This window comes from Jaculus jaculus, chromosome 2 (assembly GCF_020740685.1).
Source record: "Jaculus jaculus isolate mJacJac1 chromosome 2, mJacJac1.mat.Y.cur, whole genome shotgun sequence".
Taxonomy (NCBI): Eukaryota; Metazoa; Chordata; class Mammalia; order Rodentia; family Dipodidae; genus Jaculus; species Jaculus jaculus.
In genome coordinates, this window is record NC_059103.1 from 183,727,591 (window position 1) to 183,754,238 (window position 26,648).

Genomic DNA, 26,648 nt, shown 5'->3' on the forward strand with positions numbered 1-26,648 from the left:
AGGCCCTACCTTAAATCAAACAAACAAGCAAAAAAAAAAAAAAAAAAAGGGTTTTTTTTGTTTTCATGCTTATCCTATTTTCAGCTAGTAACTTCCATTCAAAATCAGTTTCTTAAATAATTTTCCCAAATAATAGCAGATAAAAGTAAAGTTGAAAAATATTATTGCTAATATTAAGTAAAAATATCAAAACACAAAACAATTGATAACATGTACTCAGAACTTGCTAAATTCACCATATGCTTATGCACATGAATAATATGCTTATATGGCATTAATAATTTTTATGATGTTTTTAAAACAATATTTTTATTTATTTATGAGAGAGAGAATGGGCAGAGCAGGACCAGACCTTCAGCTGCTGAAAATGAACTCCAGACACATGCACCACCTTGTACCTCTAGCTTACTTGGGTCCAGGGGAATTGAGATTGGCTCCTTTGGCTTTGCAGACAAGTGCCTTCACCACTAAGCCATCTCTCCAGCCCAGTTTTGTGTTTTTTTTTTTAAATTATTTATTTATTTATTTGAGAGCAACAGACACAGAGAGAAAGACAGAGAGAGGGAGAGAGAGAGAGAATGGGCGCGCCAGGGCTTCCAGCCTCTGCAAACGAACTCCAGACGCGTGCGCTCCCTTGTGCATCTGGCTAACGTGGGACCTGGGGAACCGAGCCTCGAACCGGGGTCCTTAGGCTTCACAGGCAAGCGCTTAACTGCTAAGCCATCTCTCCAGCCCCAGTTTTGTGTTTTTAAACTTACACTAATTTGTCCTATACTTCCAAATACTTGTGAAAAAATATCACTGACTAGTTTCAAAATTATGTCACTGTACTTGATAAATACATATGTGAAGTGGCGTTCATAGAACTAACGATATATTTGAAAGGTAAACTAGTCATTTCTCATTAACATGCATGTTTTAAGTTTCCCAAAACTACAAAAGCAAAGAATTCAATCAATATTTACTAAACATCAGTAATTTATAAGAATAATACAAAATTTCTTAACATTATAAACAAATATTGGAAAATATTAGAACCCAGGATTATTTCTAATATTTCATTTTAATATTTCTAAGAAAGCATATATGTTCTTTCCACTAAAACTTTGAACACATTTATTTTCTGTAAATTTTGAGTATGTTTTCAAAATTATAATCAAAAGTAGTTTATTTTGAAGTACTTCATTTTTGGAAACTCATATGACGAATAATAGATGAGATGTTTATTACAGTTGATGGTGAAATTAATATGTTTTGATAAAATGAATAAGAAGTCAGGTTTTTGAATATAGTAATAAGAGAGGAAATAGTTTTAATGAAAGCACCACTTTTGGTCTTATAATCAAAACACTCCTTCTTCCTTTCACCCTCTGAAAAATAATTAAGGTCAGGACTTCAATTATCATAAATTTATATATCTAGGGAAAAAGAAGTTTTCAAATTATTTCACAGGAAACAGGTGGGAAAGTAAAAGTAAGGAAAAGTAAACTCTCAATAGCTTTCTACTCAGATCTAACACATATTAAATTGAACAAAAAACATTACCTCGAACAAAGTACACAAAGGGGAAGTAAAAGAGAAACCTCACATGAAGCGAAGAATGGAAAGTGGTATTGAATAAATAGTAATAAATTATCTAATACCCTGCTGTGTGGTTGAACAACTTGTACCCCTGAAGCCTCAAAGAACACTTAGGTATTTCCAAATAAAGCCAACAAATGTCTGGTTCCCACCTATAATCCAACATAATGAATAGTTCTTTGTATGCTAATTAAAAAACAAATGAAGTGAAAAAGGAAATTCTGGTGATTCTTGCACTTGTAGGCACCTTCATAGATAAAAGCAGCCACTACCAGCGTCTGCTGAGTGAGTATTCCTGAAGGTTCACATTGTGGTTCAAAGATCATACAACTTAGCCATAGCTGATATAGTGTCTATATACATATTTTTTCCTTTATCCTCCTTAAAATATGACATAGCTCTAAGATATTGAAATCCACTTGAAGACGTGGAGCCAAGAAAGCTTCTTTGGTGACTGATGCAGTAAATAATACAATATTCTGTTAAAGAATTATTGCATCTTTCCTTTCTTTTCTCTCTCTCTCTGCATATATATATATATATATATGTGTGTGTGTGTGTGTGTGTGTATATATATATATATATATATATATATATATATATATATGTGTGTGTGTGTGTGTGTGTGTGCATATATATGTATATGTATGGTAAGGTGAGGTATTCTGTACCACAGAAGTTTTACTTAATAAAAAATCTTTAGAAATTGCTATATACTGCAGTTATTTTCATGTTGCTGGCAGAAAACACCCGGCCAAGAGCAGCTTGTGGGAGAAAAGGGTTTATTTAGGCTTACAGACTCGATGGGAATCTCCATGATGACAGTGGAAAATGATAGCATGATCAGAGGGCAGACATTACCTCCAGGCCAACATCAGATAGACAACAGCAGCAGAAGAGTGCGCCAAACATTGGCAAGGAGAAGCTGGCTATAACACCTATAAGCCCATGCCCAGTAATACACTGCTTCGAGGAGGCTCCAACTCCCAAATTGCCATCAGCTGGGAACCTAGCAGTCAGAATGCACAAATTTATCAGAGATACCTGAATCATATGACACGTATTTTAAGAATTTTTTTTTCTACCAGCTTTCAAAACATAGAAATCAGGAAGACTGGTTGAATGATGGCTCTATTGGTAAAATCCTCGCTCCACAGGCATAAAGATCAGGCATCAGATTGTGAGAATCCATGTAATATTCCAGAAACATGCCTGTCATTCAAACACTGCCAAGTGATTAAATGAATCTCTGGGGCCAGCTACACTAGCAAATGTGGCGAGCTTCAGGTTCAAGAAGAGATCTTGCCTCAAAAAATAAAATGGAGAGCAATTTATGCCTGACATCAACTTCTGGCCTTCACTTCACACACACACACACACACACACACACGCATGCACTCCTGCACTCATGTATGCACATACACATACACACAAGCAGGTGCACACATGTACACACACAGAACAGGCATCACACATTTCAATATAGGAGAAGTTTAGATACTGATTTGAAAAAGGAAAATGTAAAATAAAAACTCATATGTTTCAAGTGTTTATAAAAAAGGTAGTAATTTCATTTTAATATTATAAATTCACTGGTAAAGAAAGTAAAGATTTTACTGATATATTAGGCATTTTTCAAGGAAATCATCAAGTGCTCATAAAAGTTGGATCAGTTAATTTCCCATGAATATCTCAGAACAGTGTTGTTGAATAGATTAGATGAACACTTTCTGCTACAAATGACAATAATGTGCTGACTGGAAGGGTTAAATGACTAAAATGAATCAATTACAGAAAAGCAAAAAGAAACCCTCTTATCATATTTCATGAGACCGGTGAAGGGATGGAAGGGCTATAAAAATCTGTTTCATTATATTTTGGGCTGACCTTGAACAAATTTAAAAAAGGATCATAAATAAAAGAAACTTTTTTAAACATACTTTAGCTTCACTTGAATTATATTCAAGGTAACTGTGCAATGAGGTCACATTTGCAGCTAGGATTGAAATACCTGGAGTAGGCAGTTTAGTGAATTGAGCAGGTCCTTAGAAAATGAATCTGAAGACTTTGTACTGAAAATGTCTGCAAATGTCAGAGATCCTTTGTGTTAAGTTGATTGCTCTGGTTATGGAAGTTAATTGAGAAAAACTGAAATGTATCCATCTTCAGCTGGAATGATATGAATATTATTTATGCTCTAATCTACAAGATAATGGAATTCTAAGCACATTATGTAAAGGCATTTTGGCAATGTAAATATTGGAAAATGTAAAGGATTTTTATGCAGTGAAAAAAATCTTGGAAAGTATCTAAGTTTTTTTTGTTTTTTTTTTTTTAAATTTTCATTTACTTATTTGAAAAAAGAGGGAGAGAAAGAGGAAGACAGAGAGACGTAAGTAGGGGCATGCTACAAATGAACTCCACACATGGTACTTTGTGCATTTGACTTTATGTGGGTACTGGAGAATTGAACTCAATCCACCAGTCTTTGCAAGGAAGAACTTTTACCCATTTATGCAGCTCCCCATCCCCCAAGATAAATTATAAAGTCAATTTTGTTACTAAGGGAGAATTTAGTGATCTTTGAAAATGTTATACTATACATAAAGATATGGTACTTCATGTGTCCACAATTTGTCAACAGAAGTGCTTAAAGATCTGTTTGTTTTCCCGTTTGTTTGTTTGATGGTCTCCAGTCAGGTTCTCACTGTCCTAGAACTCACTCTGTTGCCCAGGCTGGCCTTGAACACGCTGAAATTCTCTTACCTCACCCTCATGAGTCTTGGGATTCTGGTCATGAGCCATGACTCCCAGCTAGCCTTGCTCTGTGATGTGCACTCCTACTTTCTGAGTTAGCAAACAGAAAATTTCTCGCATGGGGTACAAGCAATCAGCTGTTTTTCTGCTCTAGGCATTTACACCACCGCCAAACACTGACTTACTGTAATTTTTTTCCATTGTAAGGACAGGGCTACTCAGGTATTATAAGTAACTTGCTCAATGCCAACAGCTAGTAAATAGTTCACTTATGGGTGAAGTCCTAGTTTCATAACTTAAGAGCCTTACAATATTTTTATAATTAATTATATATTGCTACCTAATAAACATGAATAATTATTATACAACTGTTAAGCATTTATATTTGGAGTACTATGAGGATATAGTTGCTGAAGACAGACATGCCACCACCCCTCATAGACTTTATAACTTGGTGGTGAACAATGGTAAATAATGATCATAGAATGTTAGTTACAATATGACTTGTGGAATAAATAGAAATTTTATCATAAAAGCATATAGCTAACATTGTTGTTTTAATTTAAGAGATCTAGAGAGGAATTCATGAGGAATCACAGCTTGAATTTGCCGTGAACTATGATAAAAAAGAAATTCAGAAAATTTTAACTATAGTTAACTGGTATATTATAATCAAGAGGTATATCAAATAATTAATATATTTGAATATATTTGAAAAAATTTAAAAATCATACTATTATGAATAGATATTTAGTTTGGCATTATAATGAATACAGGTTCATTTGGTAAAAACTAGTTTTGAAAGAAAATATTCCAAAAAGTATTGGTTATAGATAGATTAATGCACACACAATTTTGTGTACACACACATATAAAACATACATACATACACACACACACATATACATATATATGTTACATGTATTACATATAGTCATGACTGAAGAATAAGGGAGTAAATTGTTCAATTCAGTGTTGTTGGTGTGTTCTGATAAATTATCAAAACAGATTTATTGACAACAAATAATTGAAATTCATTGTAAATGTTCATCTGAGAAGTTAATTTTTTCTAGTCATGCATGATGTGTATGTTCTGTATAAATTTACTAATTTAATTCAAACTTAAATGTTAATGAAAAAATTTGTGTTGAGTACAATAACCAATAGTAATGTTTAAAAAATATAAGGGTGGGCTGAAGAGATGGCTTAGTGGTGAAGGAGCTTGCCTGCAAAATCTAAGGACCCATGTTTGACTCTCTGGATCCCACATTAGCCAGATACACAAAGGTGAGGCAAGTGTAAGGTCATATATGCCCATGAGGTGGCACAACTTCTGGTGTTTGATTTCAGTGGCTGAGGCCCTGGTGTGCCAATTCTCTTTCTCTCTCTCTTAAAAGTAAAGTAAAGATAAAAATATAAGGGTGCTAAAATGTGATAACCATAATACTTGCCATGGCAATATTAATTTTAAGGTTACTGTTATAACCATATCAAATAATTTTATGTCAGTCATTTATATGTTGAATAAGCACTCAGGACATGGCAAATGTTAGCCCAATACATTACAACTTTATTGATTTTGTCATCAGTTTTATATTTGAGGCATCTAAATTAGGTGTGATTATGTTGGAATCTATTAGAAACAGCCTAACATGTCTGAAATGTTTATTAAAAGTCTGTTAAGTTAGGGCTGGAGAGATGGCTTAGTGGTTAAGCGCTTGCCTGTGAAGCCTAAGGACCCCGGTTCGAGGCTCGGTTCCCCAGGTCCCACGCTAGCCAGATGCACAAGGGGGCGCACGCATCTGGAGTTCGTTTGCAGAGGCTGGAAGCCCTGGCGCGCCCATTCTCTCTCTCTCCCTCTATCTGTCTTTCTCTCTGTGTCTGTCGCTCTCAAATAAATAAATAAAAAATTTAAAAAAAAAAAGTCTGTTAAGTTAGATAATATTTGATGTATCCACATTGATAATAATGTAATTTACTCAAGGGAAAATTTAATTATTCATCTATAAGTCATAACTAATTTGTAGGTTTAATATCAACAATGAATGGATGGTTTGTATAACCATATTCAATTTACAAAACAACCACTGTTTTCATTCATTCACTTATTCTCTTTATTTACACTACAGATAAAAGGTTATAGTATAGTGGTGGTTTGATTCAGGTGTGCCCCATAAATTTAGGTGTTCTGAATGCTAGGTTCCCAGCTGATGGAGATTTGGGAATTAATGCTTCCTGCCGGGAGTTTATTTTGGGGGGGCAGACTTATGAGTATTATAGCCAATTTCCCCAAGCCAGTGTTGGGCACACTCTCCTGATGCTATTGTCTAACTTATGTTGGCCATGGTGTGATGTCCACCCTCTGCTCATTCCATCATTTTCTCCTGGCATTGTGGAGCTTCCTCTTGAGTCTGCAAGCCAAAATAAAACTCTTTTCCCCACTATCTGCTCTTGGTTGGGTGATTTCTACCAGCAATGTGAACCTGATTATAGCAGCAAAGTGATAGAGAGACGTGGGATTGCTGCTAGACACCTGAATATATGCCTTTGGCCTGTCAGAGTTTATTTTCAAGAGGAATGTGGAAGGATTTGAAACCTTGCCCTAAGAGATGCCTTGTAGTTCTATAAGTATAGCTTGATAGACTATTCTGGTCAGAGTTGAAAGACCTGAATGCAGTAAGAACTATGGACAGTGAGGTTTGGCTTATGAGGGTGAGCAAGAGCTTTGCCTGGACTGGGCTAGTAGTTTGTGTGAGAAGCATGCTGTTATGCCCACATCCTGAGAAGTTGTGCAGGGTTGCTTTGCGTAGAAATGAACTGGTATGAGCCGAGGGATATGGCACAGAAAGAAAAAATAAAAAACAAAATCTCTGGGTGAACTGCTGCCCATTCAGCTGCAATTGACAGATTACAACCTATGAGACTAGGCTAGCTGAACTGCAATGGGGCAATAGGAAGAATGTAGAGTCTTTTGAAGGGGTCTGAGTGCTCAAGAAGTGTCCTGTTCTTCAAAGTTTGCTTTATTCCCCCCTGGGTTAACAAATTGACACTCTTTCTGGTATTATGGAATATAAAAGTGCAGGAAAGAGAGGGTCATTGAGTTTGCAACACAGTCTTGTGTTTCGAAAATGGGCATGGGCAATGTGAAGCAGGCTTGCTGGATGCCTGCATGGAGACCCCATGGGGCCATGAGGATGAACTGTTGGTTGTAGTGGAGACCCAGTGGAGATGCTGGGACCACCAGATGGATGGTAAGGAAAGCTGCCAGCCCTGGATAAAGTTTTCCAGGGCTGTGAGTAGCCTAGCTGGAGGGATTGACTTGGAATACCAGAGACTTGTTGCTATTTAGAATTATTGGACTTGGTCATTTGTCACTAACTAGAGTTGCTGGACTTGGAGCTACAGAGTTTGGTATTTGCCCTGTTTAAACATGTATTTATTTGCTATGTTCAGTGCCATCTTCTGTAATGTGAATGTTTATTCTGTGCCATTATAGGTTTGGTGGGGGGGATTTTTTGGTATCATGGTTCAGTTAAAACACCTTGGTCTATGTGGATGCATGAACATCATTGGAGTTGTTGAAAACTATGGGGACTTTTAAAGTTGGGCTGAATGCATTGCAGTTTGTTTCATGTATGTTTATCAGTTTATGGGGGCCGAGGGCGGAATGTGGTGGTTTAATTCAGGTATCCCCCATAATCTTAGGTGTTCTGAATTCTAAGTTCCCAGCTGATGGAGATTTGGAAATTAATGCCTCCTGGGGGGTAGTGTATTGTTGGGGGCGGGCTTGTGGGTGTTATAGCCAGTTTCCCCAAGCCACTGTTGGGCACACTCTCCTGATACTATTGTCCACCTTATGCTGGCCAGGGGGGATGTCCACCCTCTGGTCATGCCATCATGTTCTCCTGCCATTGTTGAGCTTCTCAAGCTTATAAGCCAAAATAAAACTCTTTTTTTTTCACAGGCTGGTCTTGTTTGGGTGATTTCTACCTTCAATGCAAACTGGATTGTAACAAGTATCCACAGCTTTTAGGAGGTGATATCCTTCAAATTTTCCAAAAATAAAATGAAATATACACCCTGAGAAAGTATTGTAGGTAAGAGCCTACATGATAACAGCTTTTGTCATAATTTCCATAGAGAACTTTTGTAAAACCTGTAAAATGATAAAAGAAGAGTGGTTTATGTTAGTAAACAAATACAACCTGGGCTTTAAAAATGAACATTCCTTTTGTCTATAGGATCACATGGATAACTGTGAAAAACAAGGCATTAGCCAATTTTCAAGAACAAAATCTAACCTTGAAAACTAGAATGAAAACCTAAAGGAAGTGTAAAGGATGCCATGTACATAGAATTCTATAATTATTCCATCAAAAAGATGAAGTGCAATCCTGCTGAGATCAATTAACAATGCTTTAAAACATTGTAAAATTATATCTACTAAGGGAAGTAAAATCAAGATGCTTGTGTTTCTTACAGAAATTAATTTCAGGGTTTTATTTCCCAGATGATTAACAATAATTTAGCAGAGCATAACATCAAACTGAAGGAAAATGTTTTGCACCTAGCACCTCTCAGTCTGTGACTTCAAAGCACTTAATAGACAAGTATATTTTCTAATGTTCTAAGTGACACAAAGTGTTCTCTGGTACAGATGCCAAACCATTTACTTCACACAGAACAACTGTGACAACGTTGTGATTGTTCTCTTAGGGAGTCTGCTTGGAGCAAACATTTTGTGCATTTGTAATTTTTTTTTTATAAATTACCTACTGCATCACTAATGTCCCGTTGGACTTTCTTTTTTTATGTAGTACTGAATGAAATTTATGTCTTTATACCATTCCTTCCTGACTAGATTGTGAATATCTTGACAAACAAGTGCTCCAACTCATCTTCATGTACCAAGATTTAGAACATCTTGTTTTTTTTTTCCCCAAGCAGAGAAACATTATTATTTTAGTTATGACATTCAACAAAAACTTTAAAAGATGTTCCTCATATAATTATTTCTGGAATAAATGCTCAAACATAAACTAATTAGCAGAACTAGTTGTGTAGAAAAGAACTCTAGACTTAATTATCTTGAAATACTACTTTGTAACAATAAACACTGCATGTTTGTAATTTGTAATTCTGTATATATCTACCTTTAGAGGTAATGCCATTTAACTACAACTACATTTTTCTACGAAAATGCATTCAGGTCTCTAAGTTAACTCCTAGCCATAATGATAATCCCTAAGCTTCTGGTCACACTGGATACTGAACCTCCATCAGAACTTTCAAAGTGATCATGAAGGGATGGCTAGAGGACTCAGTGGATAACCTACATGCCACAAAGGCATAATGATCTGAATTTAGATCTCTTTAGCCCAAGTAATAGTTAGACCACATAAATAGCATGAACAATCACATCTAACCTGTAACAAAATGGGAGACAAAGACAGGAAAGTCACTGGAAGAAGCTCATGGGACAACCAGATTGGTGCATGTAGTGTGAACAAAAAGTCCTTGTCTCAAGAAAGGAGAATAGTGATGATTGAGGAAGGTAGTGGTCCTTTAACTTCGTGCAGTGTTCTGCTGCATGTGAGCACCCACACTTATAGTACAAACACACACACACACAAAAACACACAAAGTAAAATTAAAATTGTGATCATGAAACTTCAGAAGGTTCAGAATTGCTAATCAAAAAGTGTGTACATTATTTGTGATGAGTATTTTAACAGTGAAAGGAGATTCAAATAATTGTTGAATTATAATTTATTATTTTTACATTTACTAATTATATTGTATTTAGACATACCAAGATGAGAGTGGTTACTCAATTGATGAGGGTGTACATTCTGTAAACAGTATTTGAAATGTTTCAAAGAGAAGCAGATAAGTCTATTAGTTTTTTTAAATTTTTGTTTATTTTTATTTATTTATTTGAGAGTGACAGACAGAGAGAAAGAGGCAGATAGAGAGTGAGAGACAGAGAGACAAAGAGAGAGAGGGAGAGAGAGAGAGAGAGAGAGAGAGAGAGAGAGGGAGAATGAGCAAACCAGGGCCTCCAGCCACTGCAAATGAACTCCAGACATGTGCGTCCCTTTGTGCATCTGGCTGAAGTGGGTCCTGGGGAATCGAGCCTTGAACCAGGGTCCTTAGGCTTCACAGGCAAGTGCTTAACTGCTAAGCCATCTCCTCAGCCCAGAATTTTTTTAAATAATAAAATAATCATAGGTATAGATGGGAATTGTTCTAAAGGGGAAAAGGGCGAATAAATGAGGAATTAGGAAAAAGTCAAAAGCAAAAGTTATACAACCTAGATGACACCATTCTGTTTTTTACAGTGAAGGTGAAGAGAAGACTTTCTGCAATGCACACATTGTTTTGAGACCTATATCAAGATTCATGTCCAGGTGCTAAATAGAAAATCCTGAGTGGGCCATACTGCTACTGGATAATTTATTGTGACTTGTGAGTAAGAGGCACTTAAAATCATTTCAACTTCAAATATTTGTGCATTTTATAATGTAGATTGTGCTATCTGAAATGAATTTATGAAAATTTTATTCCATACTTTTAAGATATCATTACTACTGAATTAATATAACTGAAAGAAAACAACATGTAAAAACGAATATTTAAAACCTAATTACATACAGTATAGGTAGCAGAATACTGTAAAAGCATAGAAATAACAGAGAAGGCAGGAATTTTATTAACCATGCTCACTTTAAAGTTTCTAAAAATGGATAATGCTGCATTTGGCATGCCGTAGTATTTGATAGCTTGATTCAGATTAGTGGAGGGTATGAATAAACTCTTTTTATGACAGAATTGGGACAAGTACATGTATTAAAACTTTGGGATCAAAGTAAGTTAATTCTTTAAAAAGATATGTTAAGCTGATCATAGATAATTTACTGGATTATATAACCTTTCAAAATGATGAGTGAGAGAGGCCCCTGTATGTTAGCAATTACTCCATCACCAAATAATCATTGAAGCCTGCAGCATAAATGTCAAAGGGGTATAAGAAATGTGACACTATTTCTATCATGTTGAAACTTATAACTCGGCTACAATGATAAGACATGCATAATATGACCCTCTTCAAAGCAAAGCTGGATCCCTAAACTGAAAGATTTAAACATGATTCTACTTATTATGTATACATAAGCTAAGGTTGATTATTATATGAAAAAGAAAGGATTTCATTTGGAGATGAGTATATATTCCAATAATTCCTCTCTGCTGGTCTTCTTCATAAGACAAAGCAGGTGATTTTTTTTATTTCATTACTGCACACATTAATAGATGAATATACTGTAACTTGATCATGTTCCCATCCTATTACCTCTTTTCTCCCTTCTCTACCACCCTGCAATCTTTGACAACTCTCCTCTTCCAAGGTAGTCTTTCCTCTGTTTTCTAATCTTTTTGATGTTGTCCGCCATCCATCACCACAAAATGTTGATGGGCTCAGAACCATGCTAGTCTTGCGGTGGTATTGGTAACTGTAATAAAGTGTTACTAATTCACAACTACTTCTTGTTGGAAGGCCAGTTCTCCAAAGAACTCTTACAGAGAACTCTTACAGATCCATTAACTCTTACATTCTTTCTACCCACTGAAGGGAACAACATGTGAGAGAATGCAGCATGAGCGTCAGCAAAGAAGGGCATGGCCACACTCTGAGATATGAGCATGGTTGAGTACAGGCGGTGCTCGTTTGTTGCCGAGCCTCCAAGGACTCAGAATACTTGCTTGAAATTAACAACAGTTATTTCTCTCTCTGTGACCTTGGTTAGTAGATATAAACATTTTCAAGTTATTCTGATCCTGGTTAAGCCTAGGACAATCAGTAAACTATGAACAATACCAAATCACCCAATCTTTTTTGTAATTAAAGCCCTTAGATTTATTAACCCACATCAAAGTAAATCACAATACACTAATCCCTTTGAAGTGATGGCTGGAAGTAGAAAGCAGAGTCAAGGAGTCTTCAGAATGACAAGGAGTGCAAGAAGGAATCTTGATGATTTCACTATCCCAGGGTAATGTCCTACCTACCACTCCTCCCTACAGAAGCAGCTCGGTTAGAATGCAAGAAAACTTATGACAGATAGAGCTCTTTTCAGTTGGTTATCATACTTACAGTCAACTTTTCATTAGACAGTGAAATACATTGGGGGCTAGTTCACTAATGAAGTCAAATGAACCTTATCTATATCCTATCTCTGCTGTTTGCTGGCATGTGAGCAATGAGGCCTTTAATAGTTCAGTTTCTTTGGGGTACCAGCTTTATTATTGAGATTTATTGGTTTCTTAAGGACATTAATCAGAACCCACTCTGATTTTAACTATGTTATAAATTTCTTTATATCACTGTATTCTAGTGTTTATATAATAGTTACTTGCTTCATTCTGAAAGGATAGCCATTGGTTCTTGAACTAATTTGCCTAATAAAATGTGTATTTATGAGCATCGACTTTATTGAAAATGTCTGATTTCATTCCATTCAAACTATCTCACACATAGCAATGACATAGGTTTCCCGATCATACACTTGCATTGTGACCTCACACATCTGTTTTCACAGAGATCTTAACATTTAGGATTTTTTTTTTTTTTTTTAGACATTGAAATCTATAAATCAAGCTAACTACCTTTGTTACTGGGTATAGCTCATGGAATAGGGCATAGGATAACCTTCACAAAAGTCATGGAAATCTAAGTGCAACCTATCATGGCAGTTATCTCTCTGTTAAACTTCTTGCACTAAACACTTCCCTCATTTTATACAGTCAGACTACAAACAATATTCACTGATGTGACTCATCCAATTACATTTCAAGCTTTATTCAATGAGCAAGCATACTTCTGATTAAAATTAATGTAAGCATGTATGATTTGGGAGAGGACTGCAATTGTTAGGATTGTAATACAAATATAAGAAAAAATTAAGTATCATTGGACCTTGGACCTTCTTATTTTAATTAACTAGCCAAACACTCTTAATCAAGCATATAATTAAATATAAGAGGAAGTGTATTGTGTGCTAATTGTCATTGATTATTAATAATATGCTTATTTATGCATGCAAAATCTCAAATGGCAAATTTCCTCAGTTTCTGCATGACAATAACTGAGTTCTGCATAATAAAAATATTAATGAAGTGGCATCTTGCAAGAAATTCCAGGCAAGAAAAGAGCTCAGTTATTACAATACTCCCTTAATTTCTTCTTTGAAAAAAAAAAATCACTGCATGCCATATGAAACTCTATAGAAAAATAATCAATAATATTTTCCTTTTCCCAGTCATATTTGCATTTTTCTATTACCATATATGTTGGCAATGCCATGTTTAAGAAAAAAATATTTCATATTAAAATATACTTCATTCAATCATTATTTTAGCACGTAAGTGAAACTTGTTCTTCAGCTGCTTATAATGAGTACTTAATGATTTTCCTTTTTCTTATGTTACAAATTTACCTTCCCCTTTAATTAATTTAATAAAATTATTAAATAGAGATTTTTTTTATACATTTTTTTAAAATTTTTATTTATTTATTTGACAGCGACAGACACAGAGAGAAAGACAGATAGAGGGACAGAGAGAGAATGGGCGCGCCAGGGCTTCCAGCCTCTGCAAACGAACTCCAGACGCGTGCGCCCCCTTGTGCATCTGGCTAACGTGGGACCTGGGGAACCGAGCCTCGAACCGGGGTCCTTAGGCTTCACAGGCAAGCGCTTAACCGCTAAGCCATCTCTCCAGCCCTAGAGATTTTTTAATTAAATATCTACACATATTCTCAAGGCACAGGAGATACAATAGTAAACAACATCACGAGCCAGGCGTGGTGGCACATGCCTTTAATCCCAGCACTTGGGAGGCAGAGGTAGGAGGAACACCATGAGATGGAGGCTAACCTGAGACTCCATAGTGAATTCCAGGTCAGCCTGGGCTACAGTGAGACCCTACCTTGGAAAACCAAAAAAATAAAAATAAAAAAATAAAAAAAATATATTAAACAACATCACCTTATTTCCTCTGGAGCTTTTAAGAAAAATTGAGAACATGTGGTAGAAAAGAAACCTATTTAATAATAATAATAATGAAAATGAACAATGCATTATAGTTAACAATAATTGTTAAGGGGAAATGTGGAGAAACAGGGAGAGTGGAAACTGTGAAGAAGTCTCCACAAAATGTGAGGTAAATTACAAAGATATTTTTAATTAAAAAAAATATTTATTTGAGAAAGAGAGTCAGGTAGAGAGATAATGGGTGTACCAAGGACTCTAATTGCTGTTAACAAACTCCAGATGCATGTACCACCTTGTGCATCTGACTTATATGTGTCTTGGGGTGTCAAAGCTGGGTCCTTTGGCTTTTCAGGCAAGCACCTTAAGTGCTAAGCCATCTCTCCAGCCCAACAAAAATCTTAAAACATTATGTCACCCTTATGTAATGTAGATTGCAAAATAAATTCATCCTGCTCAGCATCACCTTGTCCTCAGCCTCTGTTAATGCTCATTATACTCTGGGCTTCTGTAAATTCAACATTAGTAGATGCCCATCTAAGTGAGAGTTCGGTTCTTCTGAGTTGCCTTATGTCACTGAGCACCATGGCCTCCACATTCATCCTAGACTTTAAAAAAAGACATGACTTGAGCTTTGGTTATTTATAATAAATTAATAAAGAATATTTTTTAAAAATTATTTATTTATTTATTTGAGAGCGACAGACACAGAGAGAAAGACAGATAGAGGGAGAGAGAGAGAATGGGCGCGCCAGGGCTTCCAGCCTCTGCAAACGAACTCCAGACGCGTGAGCCCCCTTGTGCATCTGGCTAGCGTGGGACCTGGGGAACCGAGCCTCGAACCGGGGTCCTTAGGCTTCACAGGCAAGCGCTTAACCGCTAAGCCATCTCTCCAGCCCTAATAAAGAATATTTTATTATTTATCTCTTCATCTACTTATTTATAGAAAGATATCCAAGTTGTTTTCAGATCTTGACTATTTGTAAATAATGCTAAAATGAACACAGGAGTGCAAGAATCCCTTAAATAAATTGACATACCTACTTTGGATATGAGAGGGAACTAGTTAGATGCCATGATAATTAAGCAGCTAGCTAGGGGAAGTTCACAAGAGAGGGACTCTACCTCATGCCATAGTCCCACCAACTTCCGCTGCAGAACTCAGTATCTGATTGGCTCACCCCAAGCAGATCTCTTTCTTGGAATGCACCCCACCAGGTGTGAGTGGACTCATTTTCTGGGCCAAAGCCAATTGAATTTCAGACTTGACACAGATGTGCCAAGCCCTTCAGGAAGCAGGACTCCAAATCTCTTACCTGGGCAGAGGAAAACGTTTCCAGATATTTGGCTAATTACAACTCCACCCCTGGGTGTCTGTACTGATAAGACTATGTCCTCCCCACTCTGGCAGTGAGGGAAGGGATATTTCTATGTTACTATTATTAGAACAGTTGACAGCTTTGAAAGTGCATTTTCTTTTTAGAAAAGTTCCTTTTCACATTTTTGTTTCCGAGGTCCATGTTTGTTCTCCCACATGGGCTCACCAGCCATATAGGTATATCCATTTTCCTTTCCTTGGTTCTGGGACCTTCCCCCTCCCTCATAGATTCCCGAATGAAATGTAATATTATGTAAATTATCCTTCTCAGTTTGGTTCATCCAATTCTTTGGTTAAAAACAGACAGAAACTCAGGGTTTGGGGTGTTAACAACTTCTCCTGAATCCCCCACCCCACAAACTCCTTTACAGATATATAATCAAAAGTATAATTATTATATCCTATGATTTAAAAAATAATTTATAGATTTTAATATTTAATGCTGAAGAACTTATTGGAATCAATTGCCCTGAACACTGGTTAGGCTTTTCAATATTAAAATTCATCTCTTCTACTTCAGAAGGTGTTCATTATGGTTTCTGGATCATTCCTTTCATTAATTTTAAAATCTCTTTTCAGTGTTTATTGCATGAAAAATCTCTGCAAAGGTATTAATGCTGCGATTGCTACTGAGTTTGCTGTCTTTTAATTCTGTTTCCTAAAGTATGTCTTTTCCCTATTTCAATGCTCCTGCTGGGTCTTTTACAGACATATGCCTTTTACTATTCAACAGCATCTCTTTCTCCATTTTTTCCTGTACTATTGTGTTCATGCTTTATATCTTCTAGACAATAAGCTCACTTAGTGTTCTGTTTGTTCATGTTTGAAGTTTTCTGCTATTTCTCCAGGATCTGTTTTGTTTCACATTATTGTTTGTTTTGAACATTAACCTCTTTGCTAAAGAACTTCCTTATCATTCAAATATTTTCATTTATTAACAGCTACAGTAGGTAAGCAAGCTAAGATGTACTGTGTATGTGAGTGGCTTTTGACATACTTGCACTCAACTATGGCATGATTTTCTTGATTGTTTTGTTGAGAGACACATTATAACAGTAGGTCTCTTCTATTGAACTACTTGTATTTTGTATAAAAGAGTTCCCCATCACCGCCCTTGAGAGCACAGCTTTCTGTGAATGAAGTAATGAATAATAATGCGTCCACATGATATGTCAGTATTTTGTAATATTCATGTAATACATGTGTTTTGAATTCCATTGAGACTCTCTATGCAGAGCCTGCTGTACTCCTTTCAAAGTACAAACCATCCACATATCAGTGGGGTAGAGGAGAAAGTTGCTCAAAATTGTTTTTGTGGACCTCTCATTAATTTTGGTTTGGATTTTCAAGCTGTCTTTATTTTTAAGCTTAGGTTTCTGTTATGATTTTTAATGTGAAATGTCCTGCATAGGTTCGTGTATTTGAAAATTTGGACCCCAGATTGTGACACAATTTTGGACAATTTTGCCAGAGCCTTTCTGGAACAAGTGATTCACTGGGAGTAAGCCCAGATGTTGTATCACCTAGCCTCATTTCCTGTTTGCCCCCTTGCTTCATTGGTAGGATACAGTAACCAGCCACTTTCCCACTCCAGCTGCCATGGGATGCCTTCCATGATGGGCTGTTTTCCCTAGAACTGTAAGCCAAAATGAACACTCTCCACCTAATGTGGCTTTGTTTCCAAATGCAATCACTTGAGTCTGAGCAGCCTGAGCATAATGAACATAGAAAATTGGTGCTAAGAAGCTTGGCTGTTGCTATAATAAATCTGACTATTTGGTTTGCAGGTCTTTGGAACTGTTTCCAGGGTGAGATGTGGAAGAGGTTGTAACTTTGGAGTAGAAAAGACTTACAATGCTACATGCAGAGATAAATGATCCACTGTGATGGAGTTTGCAGAACTAGAAGGCTGGGAGATATAAGGACTTTAGGTGGGATATCAGGCTTATGAAATAACAGAGAGCAACCAAGAGTCAGTTTCTGGGCTAAAGATATTTTGGATTATATTCTGGCAAAGAATACGTGTGTGTGTATTCTGACTAGGTCCTGAGAATTTGAATGAGGCTGAATTTAAAAGGAATAGACTGCTAGGTTTAGTGGAGGAAAATTCAAAGCAAGGTAGCATTGACTCTGCATCATACTTATTATTCACTGTTGTTGGTGATGGAGGTTGATGGTGAAGGGGACCACCAAGTAGAACAAAATGATATGAAAATAATTTTGTGAGAAAAGGAACAAGTTTGAAATTCCCTGCAATGAGTCTGATGAGAAAGGAGCTGTAATGGTCATATATATATGAAAGCTCCATCAAAGAGAAAGTTGTTGCTTCATACTGGTACAATAGAAGGTACCAAAAAGGCCAGAACCTACCCATTAAAAGCAGTGGCTCTTGGGCTGGAGAGATGGCTTCATGGTTAAGCACTTGCCTGTGAAGCCTAAGCACCCCGGTTTGAGGCTCGTTTCCCCAGGACCCACATAAGCCAGTTGCAGAAGGGGGTGCATGCATCTGGAGTTCGTTTGTAGTGGCTGGAGGCTTTGGCATGCACATTCTCTCTCTCCCTTTCTCCTTTTTTCTCTATCTGTATGTCTGTCACTCTCAAATACATAAATAAAAATGAACAAAAAAGTAGTGGCTCCAAGCAGAGGGTAGAAATTTTAATGCCTGGAGCCTTGCTGAAGGAAATCTAGATTCTCATGCAGTTTGTTCTCTGTCTTCTGTGTAAGAAATGTGACCAGGCACTTCCATCTCCTGCAACCATGCTTGTCATGCCTTGATAGAAGGTTTTCTCCCGAAATGCAGGCTAAAGTAAATGCTTAAGTTTCTTCTTGTCAGGGGTCTGCACACAACAATGAGAAGAGTAGTATACCTTCACTGGATCTTCAAGAACTTTCTGTGGTCATATTTGTTGAGAATTCTCTGTGTAAATTGCATTGTTCTTTTGCTTCAGTCACTTAGATTTCAACCATGTGGTAAATTCTAAATCTCTCTTTCTCTTTCTCTTTCATATTGTTTTGTTTTGTTTTGTTTTGTGTTGGGTAAGATCTCACTGTGCTGGACAATTTGGTCAAAAAATCAATATGGAGCCCATGCTGGCCTTGAATTTACAGTTACCCTCCTGCTACATCCTCTCTCAAGTGTGAAGTTTAGTGGTCAAGCACTACACCTGACAACTTGATATAGCACACCTGGGTACCAGTTCCTATAATACTTTTAGTTTTAATATCTTCTGGCTACACACACACACACACACACACACACACACACACACACACACAGAGAGAGAGAGAGAGAGAGAGAGAGAGAGAGAGAGAGAGAGAGAGATGTACATATATTTATCCTTATTTTGTGTCATTTAATACATCCTTCTATACAATTAATAGATCTCAGAACAGTATTAGATCCTCTATATAATCTGTGATCTCCTCACAGCTCCATTGCTATCATACCTTCATTAGAAATTTTGATCAAGTGAACTATAATGTAAGCAAAACTTACTAGTCACAGTTTACTTTAGGCAACGTAAAAAACACATGCAACTCTTAACCCCATAACATTTGATTTTGTGATGTAATTAAGAATAGAATAATATTTATGAGTAAGTGTTAAATATGTATCACCACTGTTGCAGTCCGGTTCACATTGCTGGTAGAAATCACCCAACCAAGAGTAGCTTCTGGGAAAAAGAGGTTTATTTTGGCTTACAGGCTCGAGGGGAAGCTTCATGATGTCAGGGGAAAACGATGGCATGAGCAGAGGGTGGACATCACCCTCTGGCCAACATAAGATGGACCACAGCAACAGAAGGGTGTGCCAAACACTGGCATGGGGAAACTGGCTCTATAGCCCATAAGCCCGCCCCCAACAATACACTCCCTCCAGGAGGCATTAATTCCCAAATATCCATCAGCTGGGAACCTAGCATTCAGAACACCTAAGTTTATGGGGGACACCTGAATCAAACCACCACATTCAAGCACTACACCTGACAATTTGATATAGCACATCTGGATACCAGTTCCTATAATACTTTTAGTTTTAATATCCGTTTGCTACACACACACACACACACACACACACACACACACAGAGAGAGAGAGAGAGAGAGAGAGAGAGAAAGAGAGAGAGAGGTACATATATTTATCCTTATTTTGTGTCATTTGATACATCCTTCTATACTATTAATAGATCTCAGAACAGTATTAGATCTTCTACATAATCTTTGATCTCCTCACAGCTCCATTCCTATCATACCTTCATTAGAAATTGATCAAGTGAACTATAATGTAAGCAAAACTTACTAGACACAGTTTACTTTAGGCAACGTAAAAAACACATGCAACTCTTAACAACATAACATTTGATTTTGTGATGTAATTAAAAATAGAATAATATTTATGAGTAAGTGTGAAATATGTATCACCACATACAGTTTTCTCTGGAATGTGCAATTGCAAGTTAGCAGATATTTTGTATCTCACTGTGACTGTGCCCATTTTGATTAGAAGTAACATGATTGTACATGCTGCTCCACCATATGGCTGCAATTTTCATACATTGTGGAAGCAGTAAAACAGCATAGAATCACAAAGCATTTTTGAAAAATATTACATCAAAATTGTATTATTATGAGCTGCACAGATTGCTCAGTGGTTAAAAGCACGTCCTGTGCAAGCAATGAGGTGTGGGGCAGGCCTGAGTGATGGCTGGGCTTGAATATCAGGCGTATATAAACAGCTGGACATGGATGTTCGCATGAGTCTGAAATCCTAGTCCTCTAGGGGAGCAGAGACCTGAGAACTGAATCGCAGGAGCTCATGTAAAATCAGTCTCAGGACCATTAGGAAACTCTGGCTCAAGTAAGAGCATCTAGAAGTATAATAGGATGGCACTCCTAACATTCAGCTTTGCCACAGCAGCAAATGAACCCTGCTGCAGTGAGCACATGGGGTGCCACATGGGCATATGTAAATGCATGCCCTTCATATACCACACTGACACACAACACCATGCAAACATACACACACTACACACATGTACACGCATTTAACACCATACACACATATACCCACACAATGCCATGTACACACAGTCACCATGAACAAATATACCCACACTACACACATCTACAGTAAACACACACACACATGCTCACAAATATACCACACCACACATGCATACACATCACACTGTACATGCACACACACATACACACACGCACACACATGAATGTACCTCTGTGCTATAGGCTTTTGATAGTGGGAACAGTTTCAACCATGTATGGGCACATGGGTGAGAGATAGCTCTATATTACATGTAATTTTTATGTGAGCATAAAACTGCTCTAAAAGTCATTTCATTAAAAATGATAATTCAGGGCTGGAGAGATGGCTTAGCAGTTAAGCGCTTGCCTGTGAAGCCTAAGGACCCCGGTTCGAGGCTCGGTTCCCCAAGTCCCACGTTAGCCAGATGCACAAGGGGGCGCACGCGTCTGGAGTTCGTTTGCAGAGGCTGGAAGCCCTGGCGCGCCCATTCTCTCTCTCTCTCTCTACCTGTCTTTCTCTCTGTGTCTGTCACTCTCAAATAAATAAATAAAAATTTAAAAAAAAATGATAATTCATATTTATGTCATCAATTTAAATATGTCTTAACAATCTTAATCCTGATATAAACCTTCACAGATGTTTTTAAGACATTTGCTTTTGCACTGTTTGTGAGAAGGAAGTTACTTATTATAAATTGGGTTTCATTAATTTAATTGTAATTAAATTGTGTGATAATGAGGACAAACTGGATTCCATTAATGTGTATGTCTAATACAAGGTAATGATTTGATCCAAAATGTCGCCAGACATCCTTGCTTTGAAAAGTTGGTTTGTACGTGCTTGTTCTATCTTGGTAGATCTGGGAAACCTATAAAGGGGGAAGCAATTGACAGAAGTAAGGGCCAGAAGAAGGCCTTGGAAGGTTATAGCCCCGGGGCTGCATCTTGTTCTTTATTCTACTGTCTTGGGAATATGCTCTTCCTAGGTTCCTGCCAACATGACTTTGAACATCATGCACTCTCTGGAACCATGAACCAAAACAACTTTTTTCCTCCTTTGTGTTTTTCTATCAACTATCTTGGTCACAGTAAATAAAAAGTAAAGAACATACACAGGTTATAAAATTTTCCCTCATTTTCAGTTGCCCTTTCTTTTTCCCACCTGTATACTTCCACTGTCTTGATTCCTTCTATTTAACTATACATCAACATTTGTCCACCTTACAGACAGCAACACACTAAGGACATGTAAAGCTGCATACTGCTATGTGTATTATGGCTGTATAAGGGAGTCATTGAGTTATATTATTCTCCTTTCCGACTAAGGAGCGTTCAGTTCTGAGTTGTTAACTTTCTCATGCTACAAAAAATCTTTCTGGTTCTCTGTTTTTTTTAAGCTTCAAGTATTTGTTAAAGAATTTTGTATTTCAGGAACAACACATGTTTTTGAAGTAGCTGGAACAGAAGAGGATTACATAAAGAGCTTAAATCTAAACTCCTTGCTCTTATGAATCATAAAGAATGGTCTTTGAAAATGTGCATTAAATGTAATTTGTAGATCAGAAATACAATCATAACTCTACTGATTATGCTTTTTTTTTTTTAACTGAGTAGGATTTTCAAACAAAATACAGGAAATCTAGTTAAATTACAGTTCAAAATAAATAGCAAATAATTATTTAATATATCTCTAGTACTACATAGGTGACCTCATGTTTTGGGAAAATCATTCAACTTCAATTTAGGAATTTAAGCAATCATTCTTTTTTGTTGTTGTTGTTGTTGGTGGTTTTATTTGCTTTTTTTTTTTTTTTTTTAATTTTTCTAGGTAGGGTCTCTAGCACAGACTGAACTGGAATTCACTATTTAGTGTTAGGGTGGCCTTGAACTCATGGCGATCCTCCTACCTCTGCTTCCCCATTGCTGGGATTAAAGTTGTGTATCACCACACCCGGCTTAAGCATTCATTCTTGATAAATAAAAAATGTAAACTCATTCTGGAACAAAACAATAAGGCTGTCAAATGCACATGAGACTGCATTTATGGGAAGTAGCAGGCCACTTATTGGGACACCTTCGCTCCCAACTCTTACTAAATTCGTATTCTCTGTTCCTACAGTTCTCATTGGAGCATTGTGCAGCTCTCCCATCCAGGTAGGAGATGGAAACAGATAAAGTATTCATCTTCTTCTAGCCCTTTAAGTCCATCAACTAGGAAATTTCATCTTCTGATAAGTACTGGGAGAAATTTTCATCTTTCTCACTCCATGGGAAAATTATTGCACTTTTCCCTAGTCAACCTTGTCTTTTGTGTCTTGAGCTATTTGCCTGGAAATGTTTTCAGGAGTCCATTATTCTTAATTTTGTTTGTTCCTTTTTATAATACAATAAACTCACTTAGGTGCTTAACCTAAATGTGAACTTTGTAAGCTTTTATATCTGGAGGTGATGAATTTTAAATAAGTGTTTGTGAGGTCCTAAACATTGAATCTGGTATTTAGCCTGCTGGCTCAGTACAGGTTCCATTTTTAACTCAAACATCACAAGCATACTTTTTGATCCATATTTGACTACACTGCTCACTCTCTAGTTGGTTCAGTATCTAGTAAAACATGTGAGGGACAGATATTGAGTGCTAATATTATAGTCTCATTTCTCTGAATCATTCAGATTTTCTCTATTCATTGATTATTTATGAATTGAATTTCTCAGTGCTATATTTTTTCTAGACACGATGTCTGTTCTATACACACTATGAGCAGAAGAGACTATAATATATATTTGAAAGTACTGAGTGGTGACCAGGTCATAGGCAAAAACTAGACATGCAGAACAAAAACAGGAGTGCAAACCTAAGTCATTCTACCTAAAAGCTCTCATAAACCACCTCATCAGTTAGGCGCACAGTTTCTACTGGTGAGGAAGGAATCAATAGTCATTCAGAGGGAGGTACAAGTCTGCAAGACCCCATGAGAAATGCCTACAGATGAGTATGAATAGGAGACATGGCCATGAATAAAATAGACCCTGAGGCTGAAAGAAATGTTAGGGTTATTATTTAAAGAAAGGTGTCAATGTGATTATTTTATATTTAGGCCTTCGCCAGCAGAACATCTATGCTGTATAGATCAGTGTAAAATCACAATTGATCTCATCATGATTTTTTTCTTTTTTTCTGAATTTCATATCCTGTTTCCTTTTGAATATTTTTTGGGGGAGCTGGAGTGATGGCTTAGTGGTTAAGCACTTGCCTGTGAAGCCTAAGGACCCTGGTTCAAGGCTCAGCTCTTCAGGATCCAAGTTAGCCAGATGCACAAGGGGGATGCATGTGTCTGGAGTTCATTTGCAGTGGCTGGAAGCCCTGGTGCACCCATTCTCTCTCTCTCTATCTGCTTCTCTCTCTCTTCCTGTCTTTTGCTCTCAAATAAGTAAATAAAAATAAACCAAAAGAAAAAAGTAAAAAATGTTTAAAAAAATTTATTAGTTTTGTACTTAGTGAATACAGTCAAGTTGGTATCATTGTTAGCCTCCTCCCTGTCTTCCCCTCTCTGCAAGGACCCTCCTTGTTGGGGAATATGGACTGTGCATTATGGGGATAGCCATCAGTTATGGGTAGGATGCAATGTCTTTGTGTATCATGACCCAGCATGTGGCTCTGACATTCTTTCTGCCCCCTCTTCCACAAATTTCCCTGAGCTTCTGTGTCTCTGGATATATGGTATGGTACTAGTTGAGTGTTCTCTGTGTCTATCTCCTTCACCTTTGTGCAGTAACAGGTTCACCAAGAAAACAGCACTCTTGCGTATTTACCCAATTTTTCTAAGTTTCAGCTGGGGCCCTTTTGAGGTATGATTGGGTGGTTCTCTCCTTGTAGCTGTGACATTTATAAGTTGACTGACTTTTCACTAGGTATCTACCTCTGATGTTTTCCCCTTATAGAATCAGATGACTATTAATCATTTTAGCCATACCAAAGTGATCTGCTGACCACTTAATGTTTCCCTATTCTACTAGTTATTAACATTTTTACATGAAATAAAATTCAAAACATCATCTTTAAAGATAATCAATCTCAAAAACATTGTATTATAAAATTATCAACTGAAGGAGGCAATTGAGCCATTACATTTTTATTTTCAATATAACCATTTCTTTCTTACTTTTCATTTTGCAAAGATTTACATCAACACATCTTATTCAGTGAAAATAAATTTACATTAATCGTTGAATAGGGTTTTTGCATATAGACTCGAATCTGCATGTATATGTAGGTGTTTGCAATTATGAAGAACAACATCTTGACTACGGTCCATTTCTATTCTCCCCCCCCCCCAAAAAAAAGCTCTTTAATCAACATGTAATCAATGACTAGAAGAATAACTGTGATAAATAAAGTCTTAAGGTCAACCAAGATAGGAAAAGCTGTGTAAAATTGGCATTAAAGTCTTTTTCTTACCTCTTTGTTTGTTTGTTCCATTGATATGCAGTCTCTCACTGTAACTAAGGCTAGCATTGAACTTACTATGTAACCAGGCCAACATTAAACCCTGGCAATCCCCCAGCATCAGCCTTGCAAGTGCTAGGTAGGGAGACATGAACTACTATAACTGATGTTAGATTCAAAATTCTGAAACAGGAAGTGATCACAGTGATAACATTTTGCATAAATAGTATAAATATGTTCATAAATCATTGTGAATAACTAGCAGATGGATAATTCTTGAACTTTCACTATTCTTAAGTTTCTATGACTAGTATTTTTAAATTGAATGCTTTCTAATATATAAATGAGATCTGGATGTCCTACTAAATTAAAACATAATCAAAGATTAAAAGCTTATCTCTATTTAATAAATCCTTCAGTTGAAACAGCATTGTTATTTTTTTGCAGGGATATATATTAGGTAGCATATACCCACCACTATATATATTATATACATGGCTTAGCATCTAAGGTGCTTTCCTGCAAAAGCCAAAGGACCCAGGTTTGATTCCCTAGTACCCACATAAAGCCAGAGGTACAAAGAGGCACATGTGTCTGGAGTTTGCTTGCAGTGGTTGGAGGTCCTGCCACGCCCATTCTTTTGGTCTCTCTTCTCTCTCTCTCTCTCTCTTTCTGTCTCTCTCTGTAAATATTTTTTTAAAAAAAATTCCTGCTTAGATACCTGTGTCCCTATTTGGCAAGTTAATTTCAATTTTATCTTCTCTGTGAACTGAATCTGTAGTTCTGTCTCTACAGCAAGAATGAAAAGATATCAGAGTAAACCTCTCCAAGTTTACCTACTAATCCAGTTTTGTGTCATTGGTAACACCACCCATATTTAAGTTCTTTACTTTAGAATACATTCACCAGGCCTTGTCTAGTACCTTGACACAAAACAGTTTGATTCATGAGCATACATTTTCCCTCCATCTTTACATGAAATGTCAGTGATTCAATGAACACTTTCTTTAATTCTATGTTTTCCCATTTTATATATAGAAAGTAATTACTGAAACTGACATTTACTTGCTTATCACTCATGAAGCATAAAAGTAATTCCAAAATAGCTTTGGTTGATATTCTGCTCATCAATAGTTCTTAGTGTAATTCAGGGCCTACTATCTGGAAAATGCTAAATAAATGCTACCTGAGTTAGCAGGCTCTCATGGAGAAACCAGAAGAAAGAAAGGTCTACTATTAGGTTGCAGGCAGCTTTCCACACCATTTGTAGTCTCTCTGGAAGTCTTACTACAGTTAGCATCTTGATTGAGGTGTTCTTATAGTGTTTTGATCTGGCTTACATTGCATTTGGTTTATTTATGGATTCAAATCTTTCCATGGTCATAGTTCATACAGGAATA

General features: G+C 36.7%; 1 protein-coding gene across 7 annotated transcripts in view; it reads right to left on the minus strand.

The window, feature by feature from the left end:
- Csmd3 (CUB and Sushi multiple domains 3) overlaps positions 1–26,648 on the minus strand; it is a 1,124,273-nt gene that overhangs the window by 908,436 nt on the left and 189,189 nt on the right. The gene's annotated exons all lie outside the window — the stretch shown is intronic.